We start from the raw sequence: 21,960 nt of genomic DNA on the forward strand, positions 1-21,960 counted from the left end.
CCTGCCAAGGACGCTCGCAAACCATTGGAAAAAGCTGGAGTGTATAGGATCCCATGCAGCTGTGGAGATGTTTGTGTGGGTACCACTACAAGAACGGTTTCAAAACGTTTGGAAGACCACAAGGGTAATTGCAGAAGAGGAGAAACGGAACTATCAGCTATTGCGGAGCATGCTTTCCAGCCAGGGAACCACCATATTCGTTTCGAGGAGACGCAAGTACTAGCGGCCACAAGCGGATATTACGATAGGCTCTACAGGGAGGCAATCGAAATCGCTAAACACCCTAATAATTTCAGTCGTAAGGAGGAGGGCGTAAAATTAAACGGTATATGGATGCCGGTGTTAAAGAAGATGTGTACCACCCGTCCACTACTGAGTGATGGCAACGGCGATCGACGACAACGGACAGCAGCCAATTGCACTGACATTTGCAAAACACGTGATGTCACGCCGCGGCGCGGGAGAGCGCAGACACGGAATTTAGCGGCAGTCAGTAGCGAGCCAGGAGGTGTGTTGGACCTTCCATCAAGCTACAGACCCCCTTGCAGGTGTCTCCCGCAGACGGGGGCTTTCCTGGGGTCCATTAGTCTTCAGCCCCTGGTTTGGTTTAGATATGTTGATGGCATCCTTACCATATGGGCTCATGGTGAGACTGAACCGCCAAAATCCTTCAAATCTCTGAATACCTTCTCCCAATTAAATTTCACATGGTCGTATTCCAGATCCCATGCCACTTTCCTTGATGTTGATCTCGTCCTCTCCAAAGGCCAGGTATACACTTCTCTCAATATTAAACATACCAACAAACAACAGTACTTATATTTTCACAGTTGCCATCCTTTCCATGTCAAATGTCCCCACCTATACAGCTTTGGCATCCAAGGCAAACATATTTGTTCAGATGCAGTCTCTTTTACAGCAATACACCACCATTCTCACCTCAGCCTTCACTGCACATAATTATTCCACCACCCTAGTTAAAAAGCAGATTTCCTGGACCATCACATCCAATCCTGGTACCACTGATCCCTCCAAAAAACAACTTGGGGATCACATCATTGGTGATTCAGTATTATCCTGGTCTGGAATGTGTTAATGAGCTCCTTTGACAGGGCCATGACTTCCCAGAACCATTCCCTGAAACTTTGCCCACCATACCTAGAATAGCTTTCTGTCACCCAATCTCTGCAATATTTGTGGCAGAACCTACGCTCCTTCTGTTCCCATCTCCCTACTCTACGGCTCCTATCCCTGTGACTGTCCCTGCTGCAAGACTTGCCCTATGCACCCTCCTACCACCACCGAGGACAGCCCTGTATTAGCAAAACATCTACTACCAAAGGGAGAGCCACCTGCGAAATGACACGTCATACATATACCAGCTGTTATGTAAACACAGTTCGGCCTTCTACATCGGCATGACTACCACTAAATTATCAATTAGGATGAATGGACATAGGCAGAGGATGTATACTGTCTACCCGCAATATCCTGTTGCAGAGCATGCTCTACAACATGAAATTTTGACCTTGGTGCCTGTTTCTCCACTCGTGCCATCTGGATTCTTTCCCCAGACACCAGTTTCTCAGAACTCGACAGGTGGTCACAAGCACTACAACATGTCCTTGGTTCTCGCCACCCACCTGGCCTTAAATTATGTTAATTTCTTCCATCTCAGCATTTCTTTACTGTAACTACTCTTTGCTTCACTCTGTGTTAGTTTTCTACATCTTTCATTGTCTTTCCTGTCTGTTTTTCACCACCCCCCTCCCACCTCTGTTACCAACAATGCACTTAGCTTTTCACTCTTATTAACTCATGCATGATTTTTAACCATTTCATGGCTACGGGCGTACATGTATGAATGGCAGGTAGAAAGGCCAGACAACTATGGGTGTAGATGTATGCCCAGCAGGCAGGAAGTCCAGGTGGCTACAGGCATTCATGTATGCCTGGCAGGCAGAAAGTCCAGATGGCTAATGACATTTATATACACCAGAGCTCGTGAGCAGGTAAACATATACAATAGAACGGCTATTCGCTGTTGTCCACATTTCTGACAACAGTGCCATTATCTGGTCATCTTTGTAATGTAGGAAAGTGCTTTAGTTTTCACCTCCCCTCAGCCCTTTCTGCTTATGAGTTTAACATTCGGCCAGTCCTCTTTACGCTCCTGGTGAGACGACAGCATTTGCATATGTAGCCTTTGCCATGTCAGGACACAATTTATCAGACAAGGAAATTGTGGATGTTCTTATGAATAGTAGCAACGAAGATTGTAGTGATACTTCGGAGCTTTCTTCCGACAATGAGTTGGATGCATCTGGAAGTATTGCTGAATTCTCTACATCACGAACAGAAGATTCTTCCTTTGAAGATGGAAAAGAAAGTATGATTGGATGGAGAATCATCGAGTGATGAAACAACACTGTTTTGTGAACAGATTTAGTGGGTTAAAACCAATCTTCGAAGAGTCAGCAAGTCGTTTAGATTTTTTTGTACTTCATGTCTATGTAATTCGTTTCTGCCATCTCTACACAGATTAATAATTATTATAAATTTATTACTGAAAAAATGATGACAGTACCCAGGAGATTAACATGCTGGAAGCATATAGAGCCAGCAGAATTTTATTGCTTCGTAGCATGTTCTCTGCTTATGCCTAAAAGTAAAAAGTTAGAAGTGAATGAATATTGGTCGACAGATTTTTTGCTTAAAACACCAATATTTTTTAACATAGTGGCCAAGAACTGGTACAAGTTGATCCTGCATTTATTGCACTTCAGTGACAGTTCCGCCACATCTCAAGATATTCTTGTAACAATACGTCTCATTGTAGATCACACAAAAAACAAATTCCGCAAGGCAGTAGTACCCTTTGAAAACCTAGTGATCAACAAAGGTCTTCTACTTTTCAAAGGAAGGCTCCAATTTAAGCAGCACATACTAAATGAATGTAGCTGTTTTAGCGTTAAAATCTTCATCCTTTGTGATGTACAAACCAACTATATTTTGGATTATATTGTCTACACTGGTGCCGCGACAGAAATAGAATCTGGAAATGCTGATTGGGAAAAATCAGGTGGTGGTGTGAGTTTGTTATTGCCATACCTCAACAAAGTTCATACCATTTATCGAGACATTTGGTATTCAAGGCCCAAATTATTCCTGTGGCTCCGTGATAAATGTACAAATACTGTCGGAACTGTATGCAAAAACCGGAAACGTCTACCACCTTTGCCAGACAAACTGAAAAATGGGGAATTACAGTTCGAGTCCTGTGGAACATTAATGGCACTAAAATGGATGGACAAGAAAGAAGTCTGGATGCTTTCCACCATAAATGGACAAGAGTTTGTGCAGAGAGAGAAAAAGGGCATAGAACGGGTCTAAACAAATGGAAACCTACCTGTGTTCTCAGCTATAATAAGTCAATTGGTGCAGTTGATAAGACAGAGATGCTGTTATGTTCCGTACAGTGCATTGGAAAGACAATGAAGTGGTACAAGAAAGCATTCTTTCATTTGACTGACTTGTGTGTGCTTAATGCAAAAACTATTTTTGAAATACAAAAGCAACAGAAGATACCATTAGCGAAATGCCACTTCGAAATAATCTGTCAGTTGCATGATAAATTTCATAGTCAAGCATGTGAAAATGTGATCTCACGGACAACCAAAGAAGAATGCCCTTTCCGACTGCAGAATAAAGAGGGACATTATCCAGGGTTCCTCGTAGCAATGGAGAAAAAGGAGATTCCCCAGAGACGCTGTGTAGTATGTACTGCTCATACACAACAAAAAATGAAATGTGTAAGATGCAAAAAGTGTGATGTGGCTCTGCATGGTACCATTTTTCGAAAAATATCACACATTAAAGAAATATTAGGCTGTTTTAGTACCTGTGTACATTTCAAGTAAAGGAAAGTAAAAAATAAAGAAAACTAAATGAAATTTAAAAAAAAACTTTTTTTATCTCTGCCAGTGGCAGTCCAAAGCCTGCGTCAAAAATGAGAATGGGAAACAACTAAAGTAAACCATACTGAATGTGATGAGCTGAAAAAGAAAACAACGAGCAAGAAGATGGTAGACATTTACTATCCGATTTCTTACTATGGAGAAATCGACTTTAGGCTTCAATTACAAACGAAACTGTGAGCCTATTGCAAAATGTCTTATCCAGATATGTTCTCTGTTTAACTCTGAGTCTGGATACATGAAACAAATTCGGTTCTAAATTTCTGTAATTATTTTTTATTTAAGATAGTAGCAACAATTGTCCGAGATTTGGTCGGTTTCACTATGCACTACTCAGTTTAAAACTACAGGGTGTCCCAAAATAATGTATATACTCTTTGAAACTGAATCTCTCTTTAATTAAAGGAGATAGAAATACAGCACAATATTTGCGGTGTACCGTATGGTCCAGCTAAACGTGGTAAATCTTCAAAATTGCCTCCTTCCACTGCAATACACCTACTGTAGTATTCCTAATCAAACAGCATCACAGGCTTACTCAATTTGCTCCTTAAGAGCATCCAGAGTTTGTGGTCTGGAGAGGACCCCATGGATATAAGTCTAGAGGAGTTAAATCAGCTATTACCGTTCCCAAGCCAGGGGCCCCATCTCACAGGTCATGGGGAAGGAGGAGGGGGAGGAGTAACAACCTTGTAAAAAACCCTGTGTCCATCTGGCTCTGGATTGTAGCACCCAGTTAGGGCCCCTACTTAGGGTTACAGGCAAAGCCTGGCCAACGGTCTCGAAGTCAGAAGAGGAATGTCACGTCCCAACAGCAGAGAGAGCGGAAGAGCCACTGAAACATATCAGGTAGTGGCTGTACTCCATGTTAGAGGCGGCTACCAAAGGCGTCTGTGTCCCCATGTCAGGGGCAGCCTGAACACATCTTCTGGGGATAACAACTTCAGTCGTATAAATGGACAGACACGAGCTGTCCCATTAAATTTTCTTCTTCTTATTATTATTTTTTTATCTCGTGGAATGGATCACACTATGGAATCGAGATTACCCCAGGGGACAATCTCCTGTTGACCAAGGTCGATGCAAGCAGGCATTCGGATTATGGGGGACATGCCAAAAAGTGCACAAGGGAAGAGTCGGAGCTCCCAAGAACCTCAAAGAAGAGTAAAACTAAAAAGACTTTCAGAATTGGAACCATAAATGTACAGACAATGATTAAGACTGGTAAACTTAAACAGGTAATAGATGAGATGTAAGAGAGAAGCATTGGAATATTAACGATGCAAGAAACAAGATACACCGATGAAGATACAGTGGAGTCGGAACGCTTCATAATACTGAAAGGGAAACCAGGAGGTAGAGTGGGAAAGGAAAGACATGCACCTAGATGCCTTGTTACGGGGTTTATAGTAGACAAAAGATAAGAGGATGGCATAACTGAAATGAAGAGCAGGTCAGAAAGGATATCAACACTGACATTTCTGGCAGGGAACTAAAAGTATACAATAATAAATGGACATGCCCCTACAAATGACAAGAACAGGAAAGACAAGAAAGTTGCAAACAGTTTCTGGGAGGAGCTAATATGATACACTGAAAAACATACCATATAGGCATGTAAAGATACTCGTATGAGAGATTGGAAGAGAGAAGCAACATAAAGGAGTAGTGGGCGACTACCCTGCACACCAGCGGACAAACAAAAATGGAGAAAGACTAATTGAACTGTGTCAAGAACACAAAATGAGATTGATGACAACACATTTCAGGGCCAAACTGTGTAAGAAAAAGACATGGGCAAACCCATGCACCTGCCTTGGGTGATTCCAAATTGACCACATAGCAATCAGCTGGACAAATGCTAAAGAGGTCAGGAAGAACACAAGAATAGAATAAGATCACTATCTTGCAGAAGTGCCTTTGGATTCCAAACAGGGACAGACTGCCACAGACGAATAGAAGAACAGAAAACAAAGGTAGGTAGAGACAAATTAAGACACAATTGATCCAGATATGAGGAAGGAAGTGAATCATTCAATGAATGGGACAACATGAAGTGAAATATGGTGAAACAGGATGAACTATAGGGAAAGGAAGAAAAGAAATGGAAGCACTGGTGGTGGAACAAGGAATGTAAGGAAGCAGCAGAGACTCGCAGGAAAGCCTGGAGAGACTGGAACAGCAAGAAGGACCCAGGAAAATGGGAAGTTTTCTTAGGAGCAAGAAAGGAAGTGGCCTGAACAATAAGATGGACCAGAAAACAGAAGATGAAGCTGGAACTGGACGAGATTGAGACCAACTTCAGGAAAACAACAGCAGACATTTTTTCAGGAAATTCAAAAAGAGTCTGATTGGATACAAGGATAGAGAACTGTTTATAAGGGATAAGAAAGGGGAGCTTGCTGTTAGTGTGAAGGAGAACTGTCAGATTTTAGCAGAGTACTTTCACAACCTGCTGAACTGTGAACCACCTGAAGACAAGATGGAACCGGGGACTGTCACAGAAGAGAGAGAGCCACACACTCTAACCAGGTATGAAGTCGCACACACCATAAGCAATGTAAAGAATAATATGGCAACTGGAGAAGATGGTATAGCAGCTGAGATGATAAAGTGGGGAGGCAACAAAGCAATAGACAACATGACCAACATAATCCACCAGATCTGGAGAACAAAGAAGTTGCCAGGATGATGGAAGAATGCAATTGTAGTACCAATACATAAGAAGGGGGACGAGAGATGAAAACAACTACAGAGGAATATCGTTATTAGAGATCGGATACAAGGTGCTGTCAAAACTATTGCTCAAGAGAGTAGAAGAACAAGTAGAAAGTGCAGTTGGCGACTACCAAGCAGGATTTAGGAAGGGAAGAGGTTGCATAGAACAGATATTTATCCTGAAGCAACTGATAGAACATAGGGCCTTAAAAAACAAAAAGACAGTAATAACCTTTGTGGACTTCACAAAGGCATGTGACTCCATGACAGACAGACTCTTGTTGGGATTCTGAAGAACAGAGGACTTGATGGAACTACGCAAGAACTCAAAAGAAATTCTGACACACACAAAAACAAGGGTGAGATTCAGAGGAGCACTGTCAGAAGAATTTGAGATCAAGACTGGTGTTAAACAGGGAGAGGGACTGTCACCATTGTTGTTCAATATAGCACTGGATGAAGTGATCAGGCAGTGGAGAGCAATAAACGAGGAAATGGGAATACCAAAGACCCATGTGGGGGACAAAAAGGACAATAGGGCTCAAGTGGACTGCCTAGCCTTTGTAGACGACATAGCAATAGTAAGTGAGATGGAAGATGACTCAAAGACACAACTCGACAACTTAAGTAAGGTAGCCAGAAAGGTGGGACTGAGGATCGCATAAAACAAGACAAAGACATTAAATACCACTGCAGACTGGGAAACACCGCAAGGCATTGTGCAAATGGTGGACAAATTTAAATACCTGGGAGAGTTTAGAATAGTAAGGAACAGAAGTAAGGAGGGAATAACAGAGAGGATAAAGAAGATGAGGGCAGCCTTCTGTATGATGAGAGAGATATACAATAAAAAGAATATATCCTCGGAGGCAAAGATAAGCCAGTACAAGGCAACAGTGATGAATACAGTATTATATGCTGCTGAGATGATGACACTAGGAAGAAATGGGGCACAACAGCTAGAGGAAAAATACTAGGTCCCAAAAGAGGTGGAGAGAGGTGGGTGCGAAGACCTAGGGGAGACTTGTACTGGAACACCAGAACAATATCCGGGGAAATCATACTAAAAATGGCAATGCTTGCTGGACATGTAGTTAGGATGAGTATGGACAGAATGATGGAAGAGAGTGTGGGAAATAACAGGGGGAACAAGGGGAAAGACAGGAACTAAGTGGGTTGTTGAATTTCGGAAGGACTGGTTGGAATTGGGGATCAAGGTCGAAAGAAAGGAAAATTGGGGAACAAATAAACACCGACCAATATGCCAGAGATCAACGACAGAGAAGAATACAGGAAAAGATTAGAGTGTCACCAGTGGAGCCGACAGGAGAAAAAGACACTGAAGATCTCGGAAGAAGAGTGGGAGAGAAGAAGAGAAAGAATGAAGAGGTTCTGGGAGAAAGAGAGGAAAATGCAGTCCACGAAGGGTCTACCCGTGGTCCTACAGAGGCTGTAACACAAGAAGAAGAAGGAGGAGGAGGAGGAGGAGGAGGAGATCATCCTATCAGTACAGCATGGAATGTGCGATTGAGAACTTCTCTCACATAAAAAAGTCAATAAGACCAGAGTCATCAAATGCAACATTTCTATGTGAGAGTCACCTGTGGCATTTTTTCCAAAAATGTATGGCCTGAGTAACCCTATAGAAGACAGCCCACGCCAGACCGATACTCCTCGTAGATTAACATGCCTTTCCTCAGCTTGTCACTGGCCCAGTACCTGCAATTGTGGCAATTAAAGGCTCTGTTAAATTTAAATAAAGATCTCTTCATCTGATGAAAGCATTAGATCCTGGAAACGTCTTCTTCTTCACATCTGCTAATAAACAGCTCACAAAATTCACTTCGCATTTCGAGATGATCCTCTTTAAGAGCATGGAAAAGTCCTGCAATGTAAGGCTTCAATTTCTGTGCCCACAAGCTTCTATTAATACTGCTTTTGCAGATCCCAATCTCACAAGAACATTGCCTCACAGATTATACAGGAATTGTGTGTATGCCTGGATTACCGCATCAATACTTTCATTGTCTGCAGAACATCTCTTTCTTCCACAATTCTCTTATCCTGCACCATTCTGTTGACATCAAATTTATCTCAGATTATTTTAACTGTTGTTGGTGGTTTTCCGAATTCAGACCTCACTCACATTCTCTGTTTTCCAGTAATACTTTAGCACCCATTCCCAAGAATCCAATGATAATGCCATGTTTATCTACAATTCTGAAACAAAAGAAAATGTTGTTATGTTTTTTACTGCTTTCTGAATTATTAACTGCAAAAACAGTTCTTCTGTCTTCTTTAATTAAAGAGATATTCAGTTTTAAAGATGTGTAAGTTATTTTGGGACACTCTGTATATATCTTGAAAGACATTCGTTCAATGTTAATGAAATTTTAATATGTTGTGGACACACAAATAGAAGGTGTAAGTCTCAAGTTACAAGAATTACTATTAAAACCAACTGTTTCTCACCTCATAATAAACATAAAACTGAAAGTGTTGGTTAGTTTCGAAGCTCTTTTCATGGCTATCAGAAACTATAACAGCTGTGACCATACAGGGTATACTATTTTTATGAAGAACATTACTGAACAGTGGTTCTGTGTGCACAGGAACAGGCAGGAAGCCTGCAGTGGATGTAGCCTACAGCAACCAAGGGGCTGAGTCTGCTTGTACCAGGCACACTCTGTGTTTCCTCCCAACAGCAGGCCAGGCAGCCAGGATGCTCAGCCCTTGTAGCCGTGAGAGGGTTAAGGAGTAATCTCTGTCTGCACATTACCCGTCTTCCACCTTTAAGGTCTCAGGTTTTCAAATCTTTTCCGGTGCAGTTCCCAACAATCAGTCTTTCCTTCTCATCCCGTACTTTAAGTCTCCCCTGACCTGCGGTTCTGGGTGACTTTACCGAAATCTACCTCTTTTTCTTAGACCTCTCCTGTCCATTTCCTTCACCCCTCTTTCTTCCTCTTCAACGCTTCTGCCTGAAGAAGAAGCCTCTGGCTCCGTAAGCTCCTCAATTACAACCGTCTTTTATGTGTGTTTTCTGCCACCGCTTGGTGAGCAGATTTTTTACCTATCCAATTAAATACTTCTATAACAGGCATTATTATTCTGCTTTCCTATTCGTAAAATGTATGAACAATGTGTTATTAAGGAAATTTGGTAATGAAGTGTGCCATAAATATTGCTGTGGTTTGATTTCTAAAGAACTTAAACATTTTAATGAGTTCAATGATGGTGTACACCATTTTTAAGCTAAGAGTGAGTAATGGAGTCTCTATGATCTGTGAGTACCATGAGAAAAAATTCATACTTAAATGTAATCACATCTTTGGGAAATACTGCTTAGACCCAGTGAAAATGTACAAGATACAAATCATTACAAATTTGAGAGAAATAAAAGTTGAACAATTGTCTTTGTTGAAAATCAGTAACTGCAGGAGAAATTAATTCCTGAGAAATTTCCTGTTGAAATTGTTTTGTGAAATAGTGTGTTTCGAATTCAAAGCCAAAGTAATAACTGACAATGACTGTCAGGATGATAGCTATATTTGTGAATACAAAATTGTATAGCAGATGAATTCTGCATGCTCTGTTTTAGGGGTGTCTTATGCTTCTAAAATTAGGAAATTGAATTCAGGGAAAAGGCAAACAGCCATTCAGACCAGAGTATTTTGATTTAAACAAAAAACTAAAAGAAAAATTTCTGTATGATCTGAAGAAGAAAAGGTGAAAATATTAAGCTTGCTCTCTGATTGATAGTCAAAAGAAAAAAATTACTATAGAATATCAAGTGCCAATCATCTGATCAAGTTTAAGCAGTGGGGGCTGGAATGACCAGTCAGAAAATGTAAAAAGTCATTACTCTGTTACAAAAATTGAAGGAAAGTTCTTTAGAAAAAAGAAAGAGATTCACTGAAACTGAATATCTAATATTGGCTGACTTTGCAGAAAATTTTACATACATTGTACAAGATGCAATTCAAGGATACATTTTGACAAATAACCAGGCAACTTTTCATTCATGTGTATTATATTTTAAGAATGAGGCTGGAAAATTCACCAGTCACTCAATCTGTATCTTAAGTAGCTATTTATAGCACAACACAGCAGTTGTACAAGCCTTTAAGTCCCATGTGATAAATTACATTAAGGAAAACTTACATTATTTAAGAACCTAATTTACTTGTCAAATGGAAGTGGTAACCAATATAAGAGTAGGAAACATTTTAGTAATATTTTTAACCACATGCAGATTTTCAGTTACAGGCCAAATGGCACCTTTTTTTTTTTTTTAAGTGCGTGTGATGAAGTGTGCAGCTCAGCTAAGCATGAAGTAAGTAGGGCCAGTTAACAAAGAATTACACGAAATCAAATTCTGATATATTTCCTTATCAAAACAGAGGGTATTCTTACTCACACTGAGAAACTTACAACCAGATTTGAAAACTGTTTGAAGACCAAAGGCACAAGAAATTTCATACTTTTGGAGTGCTATAAAACTTCTAAAACTGAAAACTGTGAGGAACATTGCACAAGCAAAATTGTTTCCTTAACTTAAGAAATTAATGACACAGTTGCATGCATTTATGATGGACAGTGGTGGTTAGCTAAGATAGAACAAATCAGCTTGGGACGCAATGACCTTCATGGCCACTTCAACTATCGGCAGGTCCCTGCGCATCTTTTAAGAAGTCAGCTACCTACAGAGTTTGGATTCTAGTTTCAAATATTTTAAGAAAAATGACAGTTCTTGAACGTCCCACAGCAACAGGAACATCAAATTTCATCCCAGGAAAACTCTTGGAGGAAAGAAGTGCGCTCCTAAATGGTCATTTAAATTTGTTAAAAAAAGAGCGTACAGCATACAAATTCTTAAATTGAAAAACACAATCTGTTGTTGTTAATGAATATATTAATTTAACAGCCAACTTTAGGCAGACTTTGAAAGTATGTCTATAATAGCTACAACTAGAAAGGAGAATCGATAGAGGTACTCAAAGTACCCTCCACCACACACCGTCAGGTGGCTTGCGGAGTATGGATGTAGATGTAGATGTAGAACTTAACTATAGTGACAAAATGTAATGAGCTCAAGATTGGTGTATGGTCAGATTCCCATTTTTAACGTAACATTCAAACAATTATTACTTGGTTCACCATAAAATACCAATATTGAAATTTTTATTGTAGTTAACTAACCCACAGATGCAAGATATGTGAAAAAGATCATACTTTTTATTTAGCCCTGCCAAAGCTATTAAGCTCCAAAGTTGAAAAGATCTGTTCTTAATTTTGTAAAAAAAAAAGTGTCATGATGAATAGTGTTATGAAAATTAGCTGTGGTGTTTTATTCCTTCATTGAAATTTTAAGCCTGGAAAACTGTATTTTATTCAACTATGATTTAAAAGTTTGGTAGCCATTTTCTCTTACTAGAATTACTTTTAGGCTATTGTTTTTGAACTAGAATTATAGAAGAGAATGTTCTAGACAAAATGATGTGTCTTTCATGCCTGTAGCATTACCCAGTCTGAAGATATTTAATTTATCGCAAATGTCTGTAAAACCTCAAATATGCCCCCACAGCTCAACAAAAATGGCGTCTCTTTGAAACAGCTCAAGGTAAAAAATTTTACAACCTGTTTCAAGTTAGTTATATACTTTATATTAACACATAAAAATTCATAGAAATCCAAAATGTTCAGGCAGCCCTTATTGTTCACTTCATATGGATTGATCCTATATGCTCTGGTGTTGTGGTGAAAAATGACATTGTGTCACTCAAGTCCAGTTGTTTCTCATCATTGGCTGCCTTGAGATGATCCAACTGTGAACAGTATGTCTCAGAAGTGATAGTCTAATTCAGAATAAGTTCGTAATACTGGATGCTCTTGCATTCCCACTAGATGCATAGCAGAATTTTTCTCGGATACCTCTGGTTGAGGAACAACAGTGGTGGCTGCACTGTCTTGTGCCATGATTTACTCTTGTGGGCATTGTTGTACATGATCCCGTTTTTCATCTCCAGGTACCAGCCATTCCAGAAGAGGAGCATTCTAATTGTATCTCAATAAGGAGTCACAGGTGGACAGCTGATGAATCAAATTCGGTTGAGTCAGTTCATGGGGAAGCCATACATTTTGAGTATTTACATAATCCAGCTTCTTCATGTTCCTGGCTACAGTAGCACAAGTGACATTGAGCTTCGATGCCAAAACCCACACTGTCACCCCCGAATGGGCTCACAACTCCTTTGTGAATACATGCTTGGCTACCAAGAGTCCCTAGCCTTTGCAACAGTACTTCCTTTCCCTGTTGCACACTCATACTTCCACTATCCCTATCCGCCTCTGCCTCTCCATTGGATGGTCTTCTTGGTAAAAACCCTGCTTGGATCTGGTTTATGATTTGGGACTAGAGTTTCGGCTTCCAGCATTTCCTACAACATTTCATTAAATAAATGTGTGGCCCCCACTGTTGGGTTTGACCTACCACCAATTTCCAAAACTCTCCAGAAGTGCAAATCATACAGGGAAGGTTGCCCAATGCGGTGTATGCTCCACCTTCGTTCCTTTCCATCTTTGCACCCATACCTTCAATAAGGTTGAACAACCAAACCCATGACAGGCACAGTAGCCATTCTGATAAGGGCCAGGGGATTTGTCAAGTACCTGAACAATGGTAGCCATCTAACCACATGCAAGGGATCACACTGCTGGTGCCTGAGTCAAAAACTACTCATGGATGCCAAGGGGTATTTTCCCACCTGACTGGGGAAAGGCGACTCTGAGCAATGGATTACTGGCCAGGTAGCCATTGCTGACAAGGGAACCTCCCCATCGCACCCCCCTCAGATTTAGTTATAAGTTGGCACAGTGGATAGGCCTTGAAAAACTGAACACAGATCAATTGAGAAAACAGGAAGAAGTTGTGTCGAACTGTGAAAAAATAAGCAAAATATAAACTCCTGGAAATTGAAATAAGAACACCGTGAATTCATTGTCCCAGGAAGGGGAACCACAGGCACATAGACACAGGCAACAGAGCATGCACAATGTCGGCACTAGTACAGTGTATATCCACCTTTCGCAGCAATGCAGGGTGCTATTCTCCCATGGAGACGATCGTAGAGATGCTGGATGTAGTCCTGTGGAACGGCTTGCCATGCCATTTCCACCTGGCGCCTCAGTTGGACCAGCGTTCGTGCTGGACGTGCAGACCGCGTGAGACGACGCTTCATCCAGTCCCAAACATGCTCAATGGGGGACAGATCCGGAGATCTTGCTGGCCAGGGTAGTTGACTTACACCTTCTAGAGCACGTTGGGTGGCACGGGATACATGCGGACGTGCATTGTCCTGTTGGAACAGCAAGTTCCCTTGCCGGTCTAGGAATGGTACAACGATGGGTTCGATGACGGTTTGGATGTACTGTGCACTATTCAGTGTCCCCTCGACGATCACCAGTGGTGTACGGCCAGTGTAGGAGATCGCTCCCCACACCATGATGCCGGGTGTTGGCCCTGTGTGCCTCGGTCGTATGCAGTCCTGATTGTGGCGCTCACCTGCACGGCGCCAAACACGCATACGACCATCATTGGCACCAAGGCAGAAGCGACTCTCATCGCTGAAGACGACACGTCTCCATTCGTCCCTCCATTCACGCCTGTCGCGACACCACTGGAGGCGGGCTGCACGATGTTGGGGCGTGAGCGGAAGACGGCCTAACGGTGTGCGGGACCGTAGCCCAGCTTCATGGAGACGGTTGCGAATGGCCCTCGCCGATACCCCAGGAGCAACAGTGTCCCTAATTTGCTGGGAAGTGGCGGTGCTGTCCCCTACGGCACTGCGTAGGATCCTACGGTCTTGGCGTGCATCCGTGCGTCGCTGCAGTCAGGTCCCAGGTCGACGGGCACGTGCACCTTCCGCCGACCACTGGCGACAACATCGATGTACTGTGGAGACCTCACGCCCCACGTGTTGAGCAATTCGGCGGTACGTCCACCCGGCCTCCCGCATGCCCACTATACGCCCTCGCTCAAAGTCCGTCAACTGCACATACGGTTCACGTCCACGCTGTCGCGGCATGCTACCAGTGTTAAAGACTGCGATGGAGCTCCGTATGCCACGGCAAACTGGCTGACACTGACGGCGGTGGTGCACAAATGTTGCGCAGCTAGCGCCATTCGACAGCCAACACCGCGGGTCCTGGTGTGTTCGCTGTCCCGTGCGTGTGATCATTGCTTGTACAGCCCTCTCGCAGTGTCCGGAGCAAGTATGGTGGGTCTGACACACCGGTGTCAATGTGTTCTTTTTTCCATTTCCAGGAGTGTACAAACTATGTAGTTCATGGGAAGATATGCAACATCAAGGAGACTGGGAATGCGGGAGCGCTGTGGTCTCGTGGTAACGTGAGCAGCTGTGGAACGAAAGGTCCTTGGTTCAAATCTTCCATCGAGTGAAAAGTTTAATTTTTTATTTTCAGTTTATGTGACAAACTCTTATGTTTTCATCACTTTTTTGGCAGTGATTATCACATCCACAAGAAAACCTAAATCGGGCAAGGTAGAAGAATATTTTTACCCATTCGCCAAGTGTACAAGTTAGGTGGGTCGACAACATATTCCTGTCATGTGACGCACATGCTGTCACCAGTGTCGTATAGAATATATCAGATCTGTTTTCCTGTGGAGGAATCGGTTGACCTATGACCTTGCGATCAAATGTTTTCGGTTCCCATTGGAGAGGCACGTCCTTTCGTTTACTAATCGCACGGTTTTGCGATGCGGTCATAAAACACAGACACTAAACTTATTACAGTGAACAGAGACGTCAATGAACGAATGGACAGATAATAACTATGCAAAAATAAAGAAAGTAAAATTTTCACTCCAGGGAAGACTTGAACCAAGGACCTCTCGTTCTGCAACTGCTCACGCTACCACGGGACCACGGCGCTCCTGAGCTCACATTGTCCATGATGTTGCCTATGTGGCCCATGGACTACTCAGTTTGTATATTTTGCTTATTTTTTTTACAGTCTCACACAACTTCTTCCTGTTTTCTCAATTGATCTGTGTTCAGTTTATCAAGGCCTATCCACTGTGCCAACTTACAACTAAATCTGAGGGGGGTGCGATGGGGAGGTTCCCTTGTGAGTATAGGTGGGGAAAGCCCCTGTTCAAAGTGGATGGCACCATGGCGGATGAGCCGCAAATGAAGCAGATGAAGTTATTTCCTGCTATTTGCAATACAGCAGCAGCTGTCACTATGGGAAGAAAGTCCTTGTTTAATGCAGAGAGATAAGAGGCTAAAATGTTCCCTTCTTTGGCTATGCCATGAGAGGAATATAGGGCTAAGTGGCATGCAGAGAAATACTCCCCCCAGTACTCGGTTTGCACAAGCACTCATAGGGATTCCTCTTGATCACAAAACCCTTATTCTTTGTGGAGAACATAGGAGACAAGTTTGGGGAACTGGAAGTCATTTCTAAAATGAAAAGTAGGTCAGTTTTGATGAAATCGGCATGCCCTGTCCACTCACCTCCGTTGCGCACTTGTAACAAGCTGGGCGACATACAGGTGACTGTCATTACTTATAGTAGTCTAAATGTGGTTCAGGGTATTATTTTCCACTGAGATCTGCACTTGCAATCAGATGATGAGCTACGCACCAACTTGCAGTGATGGGCTGTGCAATGTGTCTGTAATGTCTTCAGGTGGCCAAAGGACAATAGGGTTGCTACTGGTGCCTTCATCTCGACCTTTGAGGATGATCCACTGTCCGAAAAGGCCAAGATGATGGTATACAGCAGTGGTATGGAACTATATGCCCCCAACCATCTATTCAATGCTTCAAATGTTTGAAATTTGGGCACATGTATTTGCATTGCAAAGCTATAACCATCTGTAGAAATTGTGGACGACTGCTGCATGCGTACACTCCTTGTGCCCCTGCCACCCTTCTCTCTGCCCCCCTCTGTGTCAATTGTCTAAAGCACCATTCTCCCTGCTCACCAGATTGCACTATTTTCCTGAAAGAGAAGTAAATGCAAGAATATAAGACTCTGGACAGACTAACTTTTCAAGAGGCTAAGAAGAAGCATGAATGGTTGCAGCCAGAATGTATAACAGTGCCATATGATACAGCTATGACATCACCCCTTTTGTGATAGTACTCCCACCTGTTACGCCTACATTGGTACCTCAGGGCTGCTCGACCATGCCTGCCCTCCAGGTCATTGGGGGCTCTCACCTTGTTGCTTCCCCCACACCTAGTTTGGGATCATTGGCTTCCCACTTACAGGGACATTGGCCCCCACCTCCCAGTCAAAGACAATTCACCCTTCTCTGTCTTCTCTCGCAAGGACACCTCCTTCCAATGTTTCTGCTGTCTACAACCGGACAGCAACCAGTGGCTGAAGGAGCCACAGTCTGCTGGTTGCAGGGCTTTGTGATCATCTTCATTACCTGACACTGATTCAGAGAAGCCCTTGCAAACAACCAAATCCTCTAAAGAGAGGGAAGATAAGAAGAAGGGGATGTCAGTGGACCACATGCCACCAAATTCTGCCTGTTCCAAATCTGTGGATGTGGTGGGGATTCCTGTGGTCCCAGGTCGCGCCACACAATGGAACCCAGAACCTGTATGTGTCAATGTCATGAACCTTCTACCAGTGGCAACTTGTCTCCTTGGTCCCTTCATGACCTACATCAAAAACGTTATCTTCCAGTATAATTGTTTTTACCACCACCTGGCTGAGCTACGACATCTTTTAAGATGCTTTCTGCATGGTCTTTCAGGCTGGTTTCCAGCAACATGGCCTCTGGCCCATCTTGGATATCTGGGATATTATAAGAATCTGCTACCTATGATAGGACATTTGGCAGAGTCCGAACACTCTATACAGCGAAGTTGTACGGCTCAATAGTTCTTTAGAGGCTATGGTTGTTCGGGTAAGGGCATTTCAGGATAATACCATCTGCAATGTTTACCTCTCTCCCAATGTTAAGTGCCTCAGAATATATTGCTTCATTGGTGTCTCACCTCCTCCCCCCCTCCCCCCTTCTATTCCTATTCTTGGGTGATTTCAATACCCATAAAGCTTTTTGGGGTAGAAAGCCCTCAAAAACTTACTGGCACAATTTGACTATTGCTCTTGAATACTTGTGCCCCACACACTTCAGTGTTGTTCACAGCTCTGTCGCACTGACCACTCAACTACTGGGGGCGGACGGCTCTCAACAGTGTTGACTGGTGTGCTTTTGCCTCTACTGTCGCCCTTGGTTCCCTGACACATGGAGATATGGATGAGGCAGCCATTCTTTTGGCAGCTGGTGTAGCGATGCCCCATTCCTTGGGACTGCCCCAACAGAAATTGCAGAGGCAGGCTCTACAATGCCATGAATGGCACCCATAAATGGAACACCTCATTGCCTTTCAGCAGCTCTGTGCCCGGGTCCACCAACTAACAAAATGACAGAAGCATGAATACTGCAAATGGTGCATTTCAACAATCAGACCACATTCCTGTCCTTCACAAGTTTTGGCAAAGATCAGACGCCTCTACGAACACCAGACACCTGCAGCTGTACCTGGTATTACCTTGAATGGCACTGTCTACAGTGACCCGGATGCCATTGCTGAACATTTTGCTCTGCATTATGCCTGAGCCTATTAGAGAATTATAAGTCTGCCTGTTGTGTCCTAAAACAGCAGGTGGAGTAAAAGCAATTATCTTTTACTTTATGCCACCTGGAGCCATATAATGCTCCATTCAGCAAGTGGGAATTCATCAGTGTCCTAGCCCTTTGCCCTGATAAAGCCACACGGCCAGTCCACATCCACAACCAAATGCTCAGTCACCTATCGGTGGATTGTCAACATCATATCCTCTGAACTCCAGTTGTTTCTCCCACCACCTCTCCTCCAGGCCCACTCTCATACACCACCTCTATGGGTCATCTCTTGGTCACAGCTACATCTTGACCTATCACAAGATCCGAAAGACAGTTCAGTGTGGGGCCCTCCGTCACCAATTTTTCTCCATCCTTGGCACACCCCGAGGTTCAGAAGTAGTCTATACTAATGGCTCAATTGTTGCTGATCACGTAGGCTTTGCTTATGATCATGTGGGACTTGCTGAACTGCACTCCTTGCCAGATTGTTGTAGTGTTTTCACTGTGCAGTTGGTAGCCATATTTGTACTCTTGGGCATATTTGTTCCTTCACTGGTGAGTCCTTTCTCGTCTACAGCAGCTCCTTGAGGAGTTTGTACACTCTCAACCAGTGTTACCCATGCCATTCCTTGGTGATGGCTATCCAGGATTCACTGTATGACTTTGAAAACTGTGGAAGCTCAGTGTCCTTTGTCAGACCCCAGGCCATGTTGGGATTCCAGGAATGAACTAACTGATAGCCTGGCTAGATTGGTATTACACCATTAAGTTTTAAGGATCTGGAATACAGAATGTCTCACTGTGACTTCACCAGACAAACTACGGGTGATAAAGAAGACTATGAGTCTGTAGAGGCCCTCCATGCAAGCCCTCTCAAGAACTCTACCATCCTTTGATGGCTCCACATTGGCCATACTCGGCTGAATCATGGTCATCTCCTCCATTGCAGGCACCCACCCCACTGTCATTGTGGTTCCCATTTGATGGTGGTCCACATTTTGCTAAACTGTTTCAACCTAGACACCATGCAGCAGACTCTTAAACTCCTTGACTAACTGCTCCTGGTGTTAGGAGATGGCGCATCACTGGATGACTTATTTTGACATTTTATTCATGTGCATTGTGAGGTGGTTTTCCCCTTATGATAGTAAAACAGCATAAGATATCAGAAATGTTACTTCTTGTTTTCCATAGCTTGTAAACATACATTCACACTGTTCCATCCAATGCCAGGCACAAGCATACAATTACATGTCCAGTTGCACATCAGCTTGTATACCTCTACATTGTAGAGGTGGTTTGTGATGTTCGCCTGCTCTACTTCTTCATTAATGGTTCTTGATGTCGATGTGCTGCATTGTGATACTGGCTAAAAAAAGGGGGCCTGGAATTTCAACACTGACTACTGCAAACAATGTCACTGACATGTGCACAGTTGGGTTTCACAGTTCTTTACTTTCACTGTTCACAATCCTCCAATATATGCATTTGATATGACCAGTGCACTATTGTTTAACTTTCAATAAGCCTGATTAATAGCTTTCAGGTAAACATCAGCGTACTGCTATCGTAGTTTAGTGTTGAATATCTATGAGCAGTAAAAGCCTAACCACACAGTTCACAATTGTTGCAGAATAATACAGTACATATTGAACAGACACTGCCATTGTTTTAACACATGGCCTAATTGTGTGAGACTTATTTCACAGTTAAGTTGATGCATTGTTGTTGGCCTAAACAGAATGGGTTTCTCGTATGTAAATTGGCCATGGACTGACTGTCTTGGGACCAAAAAGAAACATGATAAAAGGCTTTCCTTCCTTCTCAATGTGAGCATTCTCAAGTGCATGAGAGTACATAATGATCTGAAAAATAAACAAACTGCTCTAACAGTGCAGTATCATGTAAGTAAAAAATTTTCAAATTTATGATTCAGTCTGTATATTGAGCAAGCAGTAAAGGAAATGAAAGAAAAGTTTGGAGTAGGTATTAAAATCCATGGAGAAGAAATAAAAACTTTGAGGTTCGCCGATGACATTGTAATTCTGTCAGAGACAGCAAAGGACTTGGAAGAGCAGTTGAACGGAATGGACAGTGTCTTGAAAGGAGGGTATAAGATGAACATCAACAAAAGCATAAAGGAGTTTTGCTATTTGGGGAGCAAAATAACTGATGATGGTTGAAGTAGAGAGGATATAAAAATGTAAACTGGCAATGGCAAGGAAAGCATTTCTGAAGAGGAGAAATTTGCTAACATCGAGTATTGATTTAAATGTCAGGAAGTCGTTTCTGAAAGTATTTGTATGGAGTGTAGCCATGTATGGAAGTGAAACATGGACAATAAATAGTTTAGACAAAAAGAGAATAGAAGCTTTCAAAATGTGGTGCTAAAGAAGAATGCTGAAGATTAGACGGGTAGATCACATAACTAATGAGGAGGTATTGAATAGAATTGGGGAGAAGAGGAGTTTGTGGCACAACTTGACTAGAAAAAGGGAGTGGTTGGTAGGACATGTTCTGAGGCATCAAGGGATCACCAATTTAGTACTGGAGGGCAGCATGGAGGGTAAAAATTAGAGGGAGACCGAGAGATGAATACACTAAACATATTCAGAAGGATGTAGGCTGCAGTAGGTACTGGGAGATGAAGAGGCTTGCACAGGATAGAATAGCATAGAGAGCTGCATCAAACCAGTCTCAGGACTGAAGACCACAAAAACAACATGATTCATTACTCTGATAAAATGACTTGTGTTAGAGGAATAATAATGTAATTGCTACCTTTAATGCTTTTCGGGTTTATTCAAAAGATGGTAGGGTTCCTGTGTGTGCTGCTTTCTTCAGCAAGATTTTTGGCATTGGTCAAAGAAGAGTGCATACCATCACTTATGGCCTTAAAACAGGTGGAGGAGTGCTTTAGAAGAAAGGAGGAGACCATAAAGCTGGAAAGTATAGTGCAAAAAAAGGAAAAGTTAACTGAATTCATTTCACATCTACAACCAAGGAAGAGTCATTGCTCCAGAAGTAAGAGCCAGCGCCTTTATTGTCGAAGTGACCTGAGTATAAACAAACTTTTCCTCATGTATAATAGTTCCATCACATCTGATCTGAAAGTGAAGAAAACATTTTATACGAAAATATTTAATACAAAATTTAATCTAGGTTTTGAAACTCCAGCAAGTGATACCTGTAGCTTCTGCCATAGAATGTAACACCAAATGAAAACTGATACAGACATCAACACAAAGAATAAGCTAATGATTGAACTTGGGTCACATAAATTAAGAGCTAGAGCTTTTCAAAAATTAATGAAGCAGATGTATGACTGTAACCTGACATTTGCCTTTGATTTACCTCTCCCAAAATTATCTGTTGGTGAGGCATACTATGCAAGACAAGATATCTCTGTATTCCTTTTGTGTAACAAATGTGGCAGGTGTGAACCTACATTTTACATTTGGAATGAAAAACAGGCAGGTAGAGGGTCACAAGTAATTTCCTTGGCCATCACCGATTTCGTAAAGAAATTGATGATTGACACATCTGTTACATTTCTCAGATTGTTTGCAGATGGATGTGCTAGCCAAAACA

Source organism: Schistocerca nitens, chromosome 1 (genome assembly GCF_023898315.1).
Source record: "Schistocerca nitens isolate TAMUIC-IGC-003100 chromosome 1, iqSchNite1.1, whole genome shotgun sequence".
Lineage (NCBI taxonomy): Eukaryota > Metazoa > Arthropoda > Insecta > Orthoptera > Acrididae > Schistocerca > Schistocerca nitens.